Source organism: Dendrobates tinctorius, unplaced genomic scaffold, assembly GCF_039654945.1.
Source record: "Dendrobates tinctorius isolate UK_male_01 unplaced genomic scaffold, ASM3965494v1 ptg000034l, whole genome shotgun sequence".
NCBI classification, from domain to species: domain Eukaryota; kingdom Metazoa; phylum Chordata; class Amphibia; order Anura; family Dendrobatidae; genus Dendrobates; species Dendrobates tinctorius.
In genome coordinates this window covers 19,812,420-19,830,050 of record NW_027361702.1, presented here as the reverse complement: position 1 = coordinate 19,830,050, position 17,631 = coordinate 19,812,420, and positions in this window count along the sequence as shown.

Genomic DNA, 17,631 nt, shown 5'->3' with positions numbered 1-17,631 from the left:
TTTGGAGGGAGTTGAAAGTCCGTGTTGCCAAGCGAAAAGCCAAAAACATCACTGCTCTAGAGGAGATCTGCATGGAGGAATGGGCCAACATACCAACAACAGTGTGTGGCAACCTTGTGAAGACTTACAGAAAACGTTTGACCTCTGTCATTGCCAACAAAGGATATATCACAAAGTATTGAGATGAAATTTTGTTTCTGACCAAATACTTATTTTCCACCATAATATGCAAATAAAATGAAAAAAAAACAGACAATGTGATTTTCTGGATTTTTTTTTCTCAGTTTGTCTCCCATAGTTGAGGTCTACCTATGATGTAAATTACAGACGCCTCTCATCTTTTTAAGTGGTGGAACTTGCACTATTGCTGACTGACTAAATACTTTTTTGCCCCACTGTATATGGGTTAATCAAAATTACTGTAAATGATGGCGGCTGTATACTGTCTGCTATGTAATATAAATTTTGAATGTGATTGTTTTCAGAATTAGCCAATCATATTCTCAATTATAAATTGGTGCTCACACTCATGTAACCACATTATTTTAATTGTGCTAATTTCATTTTCCCATTCAACATGATTTCAGGTTTTTTTTCAATGGATTTGTACAGATTATGGGTGATATAAAGGTGGAAAAAGTTCTGAAACTATTCTTCTGGATATATTTTTTATTACATGACACATTAGCATTTTAGCAGTAGTATGTTGACTTTATTTATCCACTGTCCAGTACATGTACTAGCATTTGCAAGGTATAAGTCCCACAGTGGTCATTGAAGAATGCTATGATATCAAAGAGTTTAGTTGTTGTCACTCTTTTAGCTTTTGTCAGATGAATGGGAAGTCTATAAAAACGTTAATATATGATCTTTTTCCTGCCATGCACATTGAATATAGTGCCTGAATGCAGTTGTAAAGTGTGGCAGAGTGGTAGTCATGACTGATCTTCTGTCCGATTTCATTCTGGCACTTTACAGAGAAACAGTGTCCCAGTCCCAGTGTGATGTAGGGTGTGGGGTGCATCACACTCTTTTGCAGGTCATAGGCTACTGCTGTCTTCAGGCTTCTGTCCTCTGGAACCCCCACACACAATGTATGGGACACCAGGTTTATTTAACAGTCAAACATTTACTACACAGTTCAAGTTCATCAGGTGGTGGCAGGTTGGATAGAGCACAGCAATTCGCATTTTCTTATTCTTTAGCACAACTCCTCTTTTGTCCTGTCACTAGCTTGTCCTGGACTACCACCAAGCCCACTAATCCTTTCAGTCTCAGAGACTTCTCGTTCCCTTCTGCAGTACAACCAAGACCGGCCATCACCTTCCTTCTATAAGTGTCTCAGTTCATCTTCCACTGTACGCCAAAGGACACAAGGTGTCCAGCAGCACCTATGCCAGACCTTGGGCTATGGATGACAGGTGTGACCGCTCAAGATCCCAGTAACGCCTCACACTGCCTGGAACAAGCGACACATGCTGACCCTAGCAACGCACTGCACCTGAACTTGACCTTCACCGTACATTTCCCTAACTCGCTCCAAACTCCAACTATCAGGAAAAGTCTCCCTTTTTATTAACACTAGTGTCCACCTACTGGGTTAGTTCTATCATTAACTATTTCCTTATCCTATGTCTTATGTTGTTGCTAAACCACTTCGTATATAAGCTTATTTATGCTATCCTAAGCTTATCCAATGCTATACTCCACTCACATTATACATTAACACTTGACATGCTGTACATCGAAATAATACATTACATAAGATACACGTCATTTGTACATATAAACTGCACAACAGTATTCAAACGATGAGTCTGTTGTCTTCAAGGTCAGGAACAGCGTAATATGATCAACATCACTAAACAATGTGCAATTAGATTAAGTAATTCTCATTCAATAGTTCATATGAACAAAACACAGTACAAATTTCGGAAGAATTTGGAATGAATATTAAATCATTTCAGACAATGAAAAAAAGCAGAGTAATCCCTAAATGCAAAGAAATATGTTTAACAGGACATCTTGATTATTTTTTGGAATCATTCTAAATTGAATTCAGCCACATGGATTCACTTTGTCTTTTTTTGGTTATCTTAATTGTTTTCAGATACTTTTAATCTTCACTGAATATATTTGATTTCCCAAAGCACATCAGTGTAATTATTCCGTGCTCTTGTTGTCAGACATAACTGCCAATGGTATAATTATCCTTACGTTTCAAAACTTTTTGCAATATATATGTCTCAGTTTACAATCGCTTGTAGAGTAAGGCTGTGTGCACACGGTGCGGTTTCTGCTGCGTTTCCGCAGCGGTTTTGCCGCTGCGGAAACGCAGCAGTTCCGCTGACCAAGTACAGTACAATGAAACCCTATGGGGTTTCAAAAACGCTGTGCTGACGGTGCGTTTTTTTCCGCGCGGTTTTGCTGCGGTTTACAAACCGCAGCATGTCAATTGTTTGTGCGGTTTCCGCAGCGGTTTCATACCTCTACCATAGTAGAGGAGTGAAACCGCAGGGCAAAACCGCAGACCAAAACGCAGGAAAACCGCAGGTCACTTTACCTGCGGTTTTACCTGCGTTTCCGCGCGGAAGAAACCGCAGCGGAATCCGCAACGTGTGCACATAGCCTAAGGGTGATATGTAGCAATTAAGTTGCACTTAAAGTGTCACTAAAGCATGTTTTTTGTTTCACTGCACTCCCAAATAATTATAGATAATGAGTGTAGTGTGTACATTAAAATACTTACCAATCACTGTCATCTGCCATTTCCAGCAGTCTAGTCTACTTCTGCATCATGTGACCATAGCTCTGATTTGTCCAAATTGTTGGAGGTCCGTTCACATGCTATAGGTGAATATGTTGACTTCCTGAGATCACAGGTCACAAGTTCTACCTTGGTATGTAGACTGGTTGAGGCTATAGATTACATGTTCTTGTTTTATATGTAGGCTGGCTAAGGTCGCATGTTGTAGGTGAGTAGGTGGGCTGGCTATGTTTCTAGGGAACATGTCATAGTTTTAGGAAGGTCTATTGGCTTGGTGTGGTCACACATTCTAGGTGGGTATGCAGACTGGTCAAAGTCACTGGTTACATAGTGCATATGTAGGCTTTCTGAGACCACAGGTCACACGTTGTAGGTGAGTAAGGAGGCTGGCTAAAAACACAGATCGCATGTTATATTTTTAATCTGGTATGTTGGCTGGCCGAGGTCACACATTCCAGATGGGTAAGCAGACTGGTTTAAGTCACAGGCCACGCATTCATGGTGGGAATGTAGGCATCCTAAGGTCACAGGTCACACATTCTTGATGGGTTTGTAGGCTATTTGCGGTCACAGGTCACAAGTAGGATCCATCATACTGTGTGTAAGATTGTGTGGGGCCATTATTCTGTTTGGAGAGCTGTGTGGGTTTTTTTATACTGTTTGGAGGGCTAGTGGAGGTCATTATACTGTGTACAGGTCATTGTACAATGTAGGGTTGTGTTAGGGTCATCACACTGTGTGGAGGGTTGCTTTGAGGTCATCATAATGTGTGAAGTGGTGTGGGGGCAATTATACTGTACTGAAGACTGTAGGGGCCATCATATTTTTTTTTTGTTTAACCAGCCAATGGATAGAATAATTAAAATATACCTTTTATTGATATTTTTTAAAAAATAAAGTGCAAGGTGCTCAAGTAACATTAAACACAACAAAGAAGAACGCATAAATGAAAACAGCTAGTATTGCCCATCGTTACTGAGTATCCCAATTATCAGGCATATTTTTTGGGTATTTTAAATCGGTCCAAAACAACCAACCTTTTCAAAAGACATAAGAATTTCTCAAAATAGTCTCTAGACTCATCATATCATAGCGTTGGCCGTTTTTATTGGAAACCGGTGTCATGCCATCGGTATGTTCCCAAATATGGCATACCCGTTTCCCTCTCCTCATCTGGAGTACTGTATACAACAGGGTACAATACTGCTATACAACATAAAACAGAACCACATAACCTCAGTTATTACGTTCGCTGCAGGTTCTGTGACACATACATAGTATATCAGATAGAAATGTATCAGGTGTCCTGTAAAAGATATAATCTCGCATACCCTTCTTATATATCAGCAACAAATCTGAATCCACCAAGTATGCATAAATATCTTAGATAGACCGTCCCTTATATGGTGAGACCAATATCTAGACACCAAATTATTACATGCAACACGGAACAATCTCACCCAATTAGCAGGGGCATTTTTTGATTGATTGCCATCTCCGTGACTAATATGCCTGATAATTGGGATACTCAGTAACGATGGGCAATACTAGCTGTTTTCATTTATGCGTTCTTCTTTGTTGTGTTTAATGTTACTTGAGCACCTTGCACTTTATTTTTTAAAAAATATCAATAAAAGGTATATTTTAATTATTCTATCCATTGGCTGGTTAAACAATTTGGGAAGTGGATATCCTAGTGCTGTATATATGCCATCATATTTTTTGGAGCGCTGTGTTGGCTTCACAACTGGGGCATCATACTGTGTTGAGGTATCCATATTTTGTGGACGGGGGTTCACAAGGGTCATCATACTGTACGTGTGGAGGGTACTTTCAAAGAGTTCACTGTGGGGGTGCCATACTGTGCTGGGACACTTTTGCTGGCATCATACTTTATGGGGACAATGAAAGAGGTGTCTTAATGTGTGTGGACACTTAGGGTCTTCGATAGGAGAAAATTACTTTCTGAGGCGTGCAAAGTTGTGGGCTGTAGAGTTGAGCGACTTTTGGTTTTTTAGGGTCGCGTTTCGTTTCGTGAAACCCGACTTTTCCAAAAGTCGGGTCGAGCAAGATCGTCCGATTATAGGGAAAAGTCGGGGTCGTCCCGAAACACGAAACCCAATGTAAGTCAATGGGGAATAAAAGTCGGCAGTGAGAGGAGGACAGGAAACACACCTACAGTGCCCATTTGAATGCCAAAAGCATCAATTCTTCTTACTTAAGCTTGTCAACCTTAATTAACTTCATAATACAAGTTACGCACTGAAAAATGGGGGTTATTTGGCTAAAGTTGTGGGGGGGGAGGGCTGGCTGCAGGTTTTCATGTGCCCTGGGTGAAAGAGCGCCCCTTTAACACATACCACAACTCATCAATGATCATGCTCCGATACGGCAGAGAAATAGCGGTATAGTACAATGAAAAATACTTCACTTTTTACATCTCATGACGAGGCCCATCTATTTCTCCATACAGAATCATTGGTCCCATATAATGTTTTAAACAGTATATGATGAGCTCCACATAATGCTACAGTATATGTTGGTCCCCATGGATGAAGCTCCACTGTCTTATGGGCCCAAATAATGCTCCAAACATAATGGGCCCCATTTCTAATGCTCTAGTGTATAATGGGCCCTGTAAATGCTGCTCCAGTGTCTGATGTCCACCTTTGGAATGTTCCAGTGTATGGTGGGCCCCATCTATCATTCTCCAGAGTAACGTGCTCCCCAAAAATTGCTGTCCCAACATTGAAAACAATCAAATAAGTATCCTCGCTAGGGAATCCCTGTACTAGTCTGGACTCCTCGTCGTCCCCATCTTCCATCTCACTGCACAGTATTTCAACCTTGCAAGTGCTGTGATCCTGAGCAAGCAGGGGGGGCCCACTCATTGGCGACGGCACTGGCACAGGGCCCCTGATAGTACGGTGGTGTGTCTGATGGCGGGTGGGCCGAACCTGCACTTTCATCTGCAGCTTCCTCTTTGTCACCGTGTAAGATGGAACTGTATATGGGAAGGGTAACCTGAGTTTCATCAGGGTCAGATTCAGGCCGTGTAGCGTGCGAGGGGAATGTAGTGGTCTAGGTCAATGTACCAGCAGATTCATCGAGCAGTGGCTGGGCATCAGTGCACTTGTGTCGCCCCCAGGAGTACGGTCGCCACAGTGGCATTACCTTCCTCCTAGGGAGTGTGATGTCATGCTTGGGAGCAACGAAGGATCTCTCTAGCAGGTTAACTGATTGGGCGGCGCTATTCCCACGAGTCATGACCCTCCAAACAGCGTTCATGAAGGCAAAGTGTTTGTTTTACGTGAGCAGTATGGTTGCAAAGCTGAACCTTAAAGGAATGTCCAGAAGGGCAACACCAGGAGTGGAGCCTACGGTTAAATTCGACTCCACCTGGGAAACCTCAACCATGCCAGCTACAGAACAGATGCACACATTGCAAGCTTAATTCCGTTAACGAACGAGACTCCGTCATGCCCCGCGGTCCGAGTCCGGCTTACTAGAGGGACACGTGAGGCTCTGGAACATGAGATTGGCCAATAACTGGTGTGTTATGCCCTTACATGTCCGTGGCTGCATGTGCGCTACACTGAAAAGGCCAGCGTTTGTCACTTACAGGTGCAGATAACCCGCTGAACAACGTTAGTGATGGGGATCACTGATTACAATTATTACCCGCGAACAATGATTTCCCAGTAAGTGCAGGTCAACTGCAGTTCCGGAATTAGGCCTAACCGTCATTCCTGAAAAAATGAAAAACTTACGTGTGCAAACCACAGGTGCTGTAGCTTGCTTAACAGCTCGCCAGCCGTTCTCACGCCCAGTATGGATTACAAGTGATTGCACAAAGGTTAGAAAGGGTACCGTATCCCCAGATAACATGTATGGATAGCGTACACATTCAAAATATATGTCTCAGGAGGCAGACTCAGACGGTGTTAGGCTCAGTATGGATTGCACGTGATTGCACAAAGGTTAGAAAGGGTACCGTATCCCCGGATAACATGTATGGATAGCGTACACATTCAAAATATATGTCTCAGGAGGCAGGCTCAGACGTTGTTAGGCCCAGTATGGATTGCACGTGATTGCACAAAGGTTAGAAAGGGTACCGTATCCCCGGATAACATGTATGGATAGCGTACACATTCAAAATATATGACTCAGGAGGCAGGCTCAGACGGTGTTAGGCACAGTATGGATTGCATGTGATTGCACAAAGGTTAGAAAGGGTACCGTATCCCCGGATAACATGTATGGATAGCATACACATTCAAAATATGTGTCTCAGGAGGCAGGCTCAGACGGTGTTAGGCCCAGTATGGATTGCACGTGATTGCACAAAGGTTAGAAAGGGTACCGTATCCCCGGATAACATGTATGGATAGCGTACACATTCAAAATATATGTCTCAGGAGGCAGGCTCAGACGGTGTTAGGCCCAGTATGGATTGCACGTGATTGCACAAAGGTTAGAAAGGGTACCGTATCCCCGGATAACATGTATGGATAGCGTACACATTCAAAATATGTCTCAGGAGGCAGGCTCAGACGGTGTTAGGCCCAGTATGGATTGCACCTGATTGCACAAAGGTTAGAAAGGGTACCGTATCCCCGGATAACATGTATGGATAGCGTCCACATTCAAAATATATGTCTCAGGAGGCAGGCTCAGACGGTGTTAGGCCCAGTATGGATTGCACGTGATTGCACAAAGGTTAGAAAGGGTACCGTATCCCCGGATAACATGTATGGATAGCGTACACATTCAAAATATATGTCTCAGGAGGCAGGCTCAGACGGTGTAAGGCACAGTATGGATTGCACGTGACTGCACAAAGGTTAGAAAGGGTACCGTATCCCCGGATAACATGTATGGATAGCGTACACATTCAAAATATGTGTCTCAGGAGGCAGGCTCAGACGGTGTTAGGCCCAGTATGGATTGCACGTGATTGCACAAAGGTTAGAAAGGGTACCGTATCCCCAGATAACATGTATGGATAGCGTACACATTCAAAATATATGTCTCAGGAGGCAGGCTCAGACGGTGTTAGGCCCAGTATGGATTGCACGTGATTGCACAAAGGTTAGAAAGGGTACCGTATCCCTGGATAACATGTATGGATAGCGTACACATTCAAAATATATGTCTCAGGAGGCAGGCTCAGACGGTGTTAGGCCCAGTATGGATTGCACGTGATTGCACAAAGGTTAGAAAGGGTACCGTATCCCCGGATAACATGTATGGATAGCGTACACATTCAAAATATGTGTCTCAGGAGGCAGGCTCAGATGGTGTTAGGCCCAGTATGGATTGCACGTGATTGCACAAAGGTTAGAAAGGGTACCGTATCCCCGGATAACATGTATGGATAGCGTACACATTCAAAATATATGTCTCAGGAGGCAGGCTCAGACGGTGTTAGGCCCAGTATGGATTGCACGTGATTGCACAAAGGTTAGAAAGGGTACCGTATCCCCGGATAACATGTATGGATAGCGTACACATTCAAAATATGTGTCTCAGGAGGCAGGCTCAGATGGTGTTAGGCCCAGTATGGATTGCACGTGATTGCACAAAGGTTAGAAAGGGTACCGTATCCCCGGATAACATGTATGGATAGCGTACACATTCAAAATATATGTCTCAGGAGGCAGGCTCAGACGGTGTTAGGCCCAGTATGGATTGCACGTGATTGCACAAAGGTTAGAAAGGGTACCGTATCCCCGGATAACATGTATGGATAGCGTACACATTCAAAATATGTGTCTCAGGAGGCAGGCTCAGATGGTGTTAGGCCCAGTATGGATTGCACGTGATTGCACAAAAGTTAGAAAGGGTACCGTATCCCCGGATAACATGTATGGATAGCGTACACATTCAAAATATATGTCTCAGGAGGCAGGCTCAGACGGTGTCAGGCACAGTATGGATTTGACGGCCCAGATTACACAGCGGAGGAGCAGGGAGAGGTAAAGATTGCAAATGCTGGGGCCCTGCCCAAGCAAGGGGGGCCCACTCGTGGGCGTCGGTACTGGCACTGGGCCCCTCATAGTACAGCGGTGTGTCTGACGGCGGATGTGCACCACCACCGTCAGAGACACTTGATTGCACTATGAGGGACCCTGTGCCAGTGCCCGCGCCCAAGAGTCGGCCTACCCACCTGTCCAGGTCAATGGCACTCGCACGGTGTCGTGCGCTAGGTGGTGACCCCGGCCATGGGGGGGAGGCAGCACAGTTAGGGAGTTTTAGAAAGTGGCATATGTTGATGTTGGACATTCAGCTGATGCAAAAGGCGAAATAGGTCAAGTCCCAGGAAAAGGTGGACCAAAGCAAGCCATTTTTCTGTCACCCTATGTGTCATCAGGGGAAGGTGGGACAAAATCCTTGGAAACCCATGCATGGTTCATTTTAATGAAGGTTAGATCATCCACATTTTGGGTTGACAGACGGGTCCTTTTTTCTGTCAGGATTGATCCAGCTGCACTGAAGACTCTTTCCGATAGCACACTTGCAGCTGGGCAAGCGAGCTCCTGTAAGGCATATTGTGCCAATTCAGGCCAGGTGTCCAGTTTAGCGGCCCAATAGTCAAAGGGGAATGACCTGTGTGGGAGAACATCGATATGGGAGGAAAAGTAGTTTGTAACCATGGTTGACAACTGCTGTCTCCTGTCACTTTCCATCGATGCAGTATTACCAGTTGTGTGAGCGGTATTTGAAAAATCAGTCCACAACATTGTCATGAAACCCCTGTCTCCAACGCCACTTCTGCTGTGTGCACCACGAACACCTCTGCCAAGCTGCCCCCGGCCCGTACGGCTCGTGTGAGAACCATCACCGCTGCTGTGTGCTGGGAATGCCTCAAGCAACCGATTTACCAGAGTTGCTTGTTTATTAGCCAATATTAGGTCAAGGTTCTCCTGTGGCATGATGTTTTGTAATTTGCCTTTATAGCGTGGATCCAGGATGCTGGCCAACCAGTAGTCGTCATCGTTCATCATTTTGGCAATGCGGGGGTCCCTTTTTAGGATCCGCAAGGCATAATCTGACATGTGGGCCAATGTTCCCGGTGTCAATGATGCACTGCGAGTGCTGGTTGGAGGAGCACTTTCTGGCAAATCCACATCCCTCCAGTCACGCACAAACCCTGTACCAGACCTTGCCACGCCAACATTTTCACTTGCCCCACGAGATGCATCCTCCTCCCCTAAGTAATCATCCCCATCATCATCCTCCTCCTCCTCTTCTTCCTCCACCTCGTCCAGGAGAGGTCCCTGAGCAGACAATGGCTGAATGTCATCAAGGATTCCCTCCTCCTCTTCCTCCTCATCAACATTGGCTGCAGACGCCTGCTCCTTAAGGTGCGTCAAAGTTTGCATGAGCAGACGCATAAGTGGGATGCTCATGCTTAGGATGGCGTCGTCTGCGCTTACCAGCCGTGTGCATTCCTCAAAACACTGAAGGACTTTACAGAGGTCTTTCAGCTTCGTCCACTGCACACCTGTTAACTCCATGTCTGCTCTCAAAGTGCCTGGCCGTGTATCCTCCCACAAATGCATTATGGCCTGCCTCTGCTCGCACAGCCGCTCCACCATGTGCAGGGTGGAGTTCCACCTTGTTTCAATGTCGATAATGAGGCGGTGGTTGGGAAGGTGGAGCAATCGCTGCAGCTTCTGCATACGAACGGAGTGTACAGGCGACCGGCGGATGTGCGCGCACAGTCTTCGCACCTTCTGGAGCAGGGCTGTTAACGCTGGATAATTTTTGAGGAAGCACTGCACCACCAGGTTCAAGGTGTGAGCCAAGCAAGGTATGTGGCTGAGTTTTGAAAGGGCTATGGCTGCCACAAAATTACGGCCGTTATCACTAACTACCTTGCCTGCCTCAAGATGTACACTGCCCAGCCATGACTCAGTTTGTCGCTTCAAGTACTCGGCCAGCACCTCGGCGGTATGTCTGTCGCCCAAACACATCATCTGCAACACAGCCTGCTGACGCTTTCCACTAGCTGCTCGATAGGGGGACACATCGTGTGCAACAGTGGCAGCTGCAGATGGAGTGCTCGTACGACTGCGCTCTGTGGACGAGCTTTCGCTTCTGGAGGAAGAGGAGGAGGAGGAGGAGGAGGGTGGAACGCCTACAGCCAACTGTTTCCTATACCGTGGGCTAGGCAGCACTGTCCCACCACCGCTGTCCCCTGTGGACCCTGCATCCACCACATTAACCCAGTGCGCAGTGATGGACACGTAACGGCCCTGGCCATGCCGACTGGACCATGCATCAGTTGTGAGGTGCACCTTTCCGCTCACTGACTGCTTGAGTGCATGGACAATGCGGTCTTTCACATGATGGTGGAGGGCTGGGATGGCTTTGCGAGAGAAGAAGTGGCGACTGGGTAGGTCATAGCGTGGTACTGCATAGGTCATGAGTTCGCGGAAAGCTGTGCTTTCCACCAACCGAAAGGGCATCATCTCAAACGAGATTAGTTTGGCAATGTGGGCGTTCAAACCCAGTGTACGCAGATGAGAGACTGAGTACTTTCTTGACCTACTCATAGTGTCTGGGAGGGTGAGCTGGACTTGAGAGCTGCATATGGTGGAAGTAGCGGTGGACAGGGCGGACTGAGAGAGGGTTGATGATGGTGATGGAGTTGGTGTTCTTTCTGATGGCCTAGAATCAGTATTTCGTTGATATAACAGTGGGATTCCCTGACTGCTGTGGCCTTGCAACGACACCTCAACATTTGCTGCTGTGCTAACCGGTGGGCTTACAGTGGGGGAAACAATGTAGCGTTGATGACTACCTTCGTTGTGATCAGTTGCACATGTGGCACTTGAGGTTTGGTGTTGTGTCCATGCTTGCAAGTGCATGCTGGTTAAATGTCTAAGCATGCAACTGGTATTCAAATTTTTCAGATTTTTCCCTCGGCTAAAGGTCTTTGCGCACTTCTTACAGATAACCTTGGCCTGATCATGAGGATTTTGTTCAAAAAAGTGCCACACTGCACTCTTCCTACTTTGGCAGACATTTTGCGGCCTAGCACGCTGTGATCTTTTGACCCTCTGGACAAGCTGTCCAGCAACTCTTTTGATGTTTGGAACCTGTCTTTGGAGTGCTCCGGGCCTGCCAGATAACAGCTGTTGCGATGTCGATGTCTGCTGTGGATGCTCCTCATCTGAGCTATTGGAAGCAGCACCCTCTTCCCCCAATGGATGCCAATCTGGGTCAACAACTGGGTCATCCATCACCTCCTCTTCTATGTCATGTGCACCTTCCTCTGTGTCACCGTGTATGGTGGTATAGTGTGCGGGAAGGGGCACCTGAGTCTCATCAGGGTCAGAATCTGGCTCTGTACACTGCGAGGACAATGTAGTGCTCTGAGTGAATGTACCAGCAGAATCATCCATCAGTGGCTGTGCATCAGTGCACTCCATGTCAGATTCATCTTGGCCTGGGTAATTCACCATTTGACTTGATAATCCAGGCATGGTATGTGAAAACAGCTCCATGGAGTAATCAGTAGTATGGCCTGCGTCATCCTTCAATCTTGGTTGGGGTGAAGGACACAAGGAAAGGTGTGGTTCATGAACATGATCCTCCAATGACGACTCAGTTCTTTTACTTTTTACAACTGAAGAAGAGGAGGCGATAGAGCTGGAGTCAGCAATGTAAGACAAAACTTTTTCCTGATGCTCTGGCTTTAAAAGCGGTTTGCCAACTCCTAGAAAACTAAGCGTTCGAGGCCTTATGTAGCCAGACGATGACGCAGGCTCAACACCTCCTGCATTCGGTCCTATTTTGCTCTTGCCACTACCATCAGATCCACCACCAACACCATCATTACCAGCTGCCAACCCCCGCCCAATTCCACGGCCTCTTCCACCAGCCTTCCTCATTTTTGGTAGAAATGTAGACAAAATCCAACAAACTATATAGTATGTAAAACAAGGTACAAGGTGTCTATAGGACAGGGGAGATTTTGAATTTCTGCACACACTTTTGGACACTGGACACTTTTGGATTGTGTGAGGCCCAATGAATATCTGAGCGCTATGTGACAGGCTCGATGGCACAGCTGTGACCTAAGTGACTAGAGGATAAGTGAGATTTTGAATCTCTGCACACACTTTTGGACACTGGACACTTTTGGATTGTGTGAGGCCCAATGAATATCTGAGCGCTATGTGACAGGCTCGATGGCACAGCTGTGACCTAAGTGACTAGAGGATAAGTGAGATTTTGAATCTCTGCACAAACTTTTGGACACTGGACACTTTTGGATTGTGTGAGGCCCAATGAATATCTGAGCGCTATGTGACAGGCTCGATGGCACAGCTGTGACCTAAGTGACTAGAGGATAAGTGAGATTTTGAATCTCTGCACACACTTTTGGACACTGGACACTTTTGGATTGTGTGAGGCCCAATGAATATCTGAGCGCTATGTGACAGGTTCGATGGCACAGCTGTGACCTAAGTGACTAGAGGATAAGTGAGATTTTGAATCTCTGCACACACTTTTGGACACTGGACACTTTTGGATTGTGTGAGGCCCAATGAATATCTGAGCGCTATGTGACAGGCTCGATGGCACAGCTGTGACCTAAGTGACTAGAGGATAAGTGAGATTTTGAATCTCTGCACACACTTTTGGACACTGGACACTTTTGGATTGTGTGAGGCCCAATGAATATCTGAGCGCTATGTGACAGGCTCGATGGCACAGCTGTGACCTAAGTGACTAGAGGATAAGGGAGATTTTGAATCTCTGCACACACTTTTGGACACTGGACACTTTTGGATTGTGTGAGGCCCAATGAATATCTGAGCGCTATGTGACAGGCTCGATGGCACAGCTGTGACCTAAGTGACTAGAGGATAAGTGAGATTTTGAATCTCTGCACACACTTTTGGACACTTTTGGATTGTGTGAGGCCCAATGAATATCTGAGCGCTATGTGACAGGCTCGATGGCACAGCTGTGACCTAAGTGACTAGAGGATAAGTGAAATTTTGAATCTCTGCACACACTTTTGGACACTGGACACTTTTGGATTGTGTGAGGCCCAATGAATATCTGAGCGCTATGTGACAGGCTCGATGGCACAGCTGTGACCTAAGTGACTAGAGGATAAGTGAGATTTTGAATCTCTGCACACACTTTTGGACACTGGACACTTTTGGATTGTGTGAGGCCCAATGAATATCTGAGCGCTATGTGACAGGCTCGATGGCACAGCTGTGACCTAAGTGACTAGAGGATAAGTGAGATTTTGAATCTCTGCACACACTTTTGGACACTGGACACTTTTGGATTGTGTGAGGCCCAATGAATATCTGAGCGCTATGTGACAGGCTCGATGGCACAGCTGTGACCAAAGTGACTAGAGGATAAGGGAGATTGGATTGCTTTTAAAAAAGCAGTTTGCGGAGCAGTGGGTAAACAGCAATGCCAGCCTGTCAGGAAGCCTTAAAAGGCAGCCCAACAACCAACAACACTGATACACCACAATATAGCCTCCCCTTGCACTGCACACACAGTGACTGGTGTGTTGTGCAGGCCAAATTGCTATCAGCAGCAGAAGCAGTTTTTTTTTCTTCTCAGCAGGACAAAAAAAAAAATTGGGATTTCTTTTAAAAAAGCAGTTTGAGGCCCAATGAATATCTGAGCGCTATGTGACAGGCTCGATGGCGCAGCTGTGACCAAAGTGACTAGAGGATAAGGGAGATTGGATTGCTTTTAAAAAAGCAGTTTGCGGAGCAGTGGGTAAACAGCAATGCCAGCCTGTCAGGAAGCCTTAGAAGGCAGTCCAACAACCAACACCACTGATACACCACTATATAGCCTCCCCTTGCACTGCATACACAGTGACTGGTGTGTTGTGCAGGCCAAATCGCTAGCAGCAGAAGCAGTTTTTTTGTCTTCTTCCCTGCCTAACGCTCTCACTACAGAATCAGCAGCAACCTCTCCCTATGCTAAGATCGGCAGAAGTAAGATGGCGGTTGGCGTGCACGCCCTTTTATACCCCCTGTGACACCCACCAAAGCAAGCCAATCACTTGCATGCCCTTCTGAAAGATGGTGGTGACCCGTGCCTATGTCATCACGCTGCCCACAGTGTCCGTGGATCCTGATTGGCTGAAAAAGAGCGCAAAACAAACTTTTGAAACGCGACTTTGGCGCGTAAGTCGCCGACGTCGTGGCCGACCTCATCCTAGGGTCGGGTTTCGTTTCATGAAACCCGACTTTGCCAAAAGTCGGCGACTTTTGAATTTTTTCGACCCGTTTTGCTCAACTCTAGTGGGCTGTGCCCTTCTGTGAATCTGCTGAATATTTTTTTTAACATCTTTTTCTTGGACCCAATTAGGACTTCTGCTATGTCGCACTATGATTTCTACGTATGCCCCTGGTGTGAGTCAGCAAAAAGTAGAGTGCAGCAAAGTGCCGTTGAGCATATGAGTGAGTCTACTAATTAGTTAGGACAGCGAGAGGCCCTAAGACTTAACCTGTGAGAGTTGTTCTCTATACAGCGAGCGTTTTCGGACAACTTCCTGAGGTGACTTCGGAAGTGAAGGAATGTCCTAACATAAATTACTGACACTAAGCAACTGCAGCCTGTGACCCCCTAAATTGCTTGAATCCTTATAATATATGCATCCCATGATATTCTATAGACCCCTTCTGTATATTCCAATGGGACATAGAAATACGGTAAATATTAGAATAGTTCATACATACAGCTTTACAGAACATATTCACTGGAAGGAGAGCTTTTTTGAAGAATACTATTATTACTTTCGTACAAAAAAATATTTCATTTAAAAAATGTTTTGATTTTCTTTGCATTTTTGTCATGTTCTAAGAGCCATATATTTCACATATTTTTTGGAATGGAGCTACTGTGAGTGCTATTTTTTTGTTGGAAAAACTGTAATTCAAGTTACCATAGTACAATTTTTGGTCTCATTACTTCTTGATTGCTTTTTATTCATATTTTAAGTCAAAGTGACCAAACAAATAGCAAGTTTGTCTTATATTGGTCTTTTATGGGGTAAGCAAAATGACAAGTTAAGGTAGTTTTCTACAACAGGTTATTACAGATGTGTCAATGCCAAGTATCTGTTTTCCTTTGCTGTTGTGATTCACACCTATTCTAACACAGGGACAGGAGTTGATCACACTTTATCTCTGTGCTGTCCCTGCTGTCTGTCAACTCCCCACAACTCCCTCTGTTCTCCTTCACATTGGATGAAGTCAGAGGGGAGAAATTTTGACAGGCTCTAACTCAGCCTGCATCAAAGCTACAACAATGATCTATGATGAGATATTCAGCTTCAAAATGAGATTAGAATTTCCCGTTTTAATCATGATCCTGTCTGCAATACCACAAGTTAAGGTGAGAGTCAGGAGTGATGTCTGTAGACACATTCAGCCTTCAAATTAACCCCTGATCTGTCAGGCTGAGTCATGACTACAACGGTAATTCTGATCTAATGTTTTAATTAAGACCGACTGAAGCTGTGATCCAGGCTGAGATGCATCCATTAGTGGCCATGACTTATCTTATAGGTACTTGGCATCTGAGTTGCCAATCTAAGATGTATGAGATGCCTCCTTAGCAGGGAAAGGCTTAACAGAATTTTAAAAAATGTTGCCCTTGAACAGTTTATGGGAAAACTTCAAAAGCAAAGCTATATAATTAAAAAGAGGCATGAAATAAATTCCTAATGGGACTTATACAAAGCTGCCCTCTTTCTTTTGCCCCTTTCATTATCATCATGGAAACACCAAGACGAGCAAGGCTAAGCCAGATTTGGTGAATCCTATTGAAGTGTCATTTCTGGGGCAGCTGAGAGCTGATGTTTTCAGTCTGTGAGGGGGCCAATAATCATGGACCTTTCATAGACTAATAATATCAGCCCGCAGCTGTCTGTTTAGCCTTTGCTGGTTATTGAATATAGGGGGACCCAAGGTCTTTTTTTTGGGATGGTCTCCCCTTTAATTTCCTGTAAAGACCGCAAACAGCTGTGAACTCATACTAATAGCCTGGGAAACTTTATGGCTATTGGCCCGTTCCCAGAATATTAACATCAACCCTCAGTCAATGGCTTTCCCTTTGCAGCTTATGAAAATTACAGGGGACACCCAAGCATTTTTTTCTGTTTTTTTAATTTATTAACAAGAACTGTAAGGTCACATCATAGCAACTGTATCTTTTGCTTTCCAAGTGCCAGTTCCGGACTGATGAACAATCGTGAGTCCAGCACTTGACACTCCGGTATTCAATAGTCAGTCACTGGCGCTATCGTGAGACCTGGTGGCTTGAACTCAGGTAACCTTTCCCAAAGTTCACAGCCACTGGGTCTCCCAGCAGCTGCAAAGCTTGGGAAAATTTGAAGGACATTTTAAAGTTACTGGAGTTTTCAGCTGCTGGAATACCTGGAGGCTGTGAAATAAGGTTATCTTGGGTGTGCATTTTACTGTACTTGTTAAAAAATGAAAAAAAGCAGCAGGGGGTACCCATAATTTTTATAAGCAGCAAAAGTAAAGTTGATGGCTCAGGTATGATATTAATTTTCTGTGAAGGAGGACAATATCCCCAAAGGTTCAGATGCTATTAATATTAGCTCACAGCTGTTTTTTTAGCCTTAACTGGCTATTTAATGGGTGGATCCCAGAAAAAAAAGACATAGAGTACCTTCATAATTTCAAACCAGAAAAGGCTAAACAGACAGCTGTGCACTGATAATAATGGCCAGGAAAGAGGTCAGGGATATTGGCCCCCCTCCCAGGCTAAGATCTTCAGCCCCCAGCTGCCCCAGAAATGGTGCATCAAAAAGGTGCACCAAATCTGCT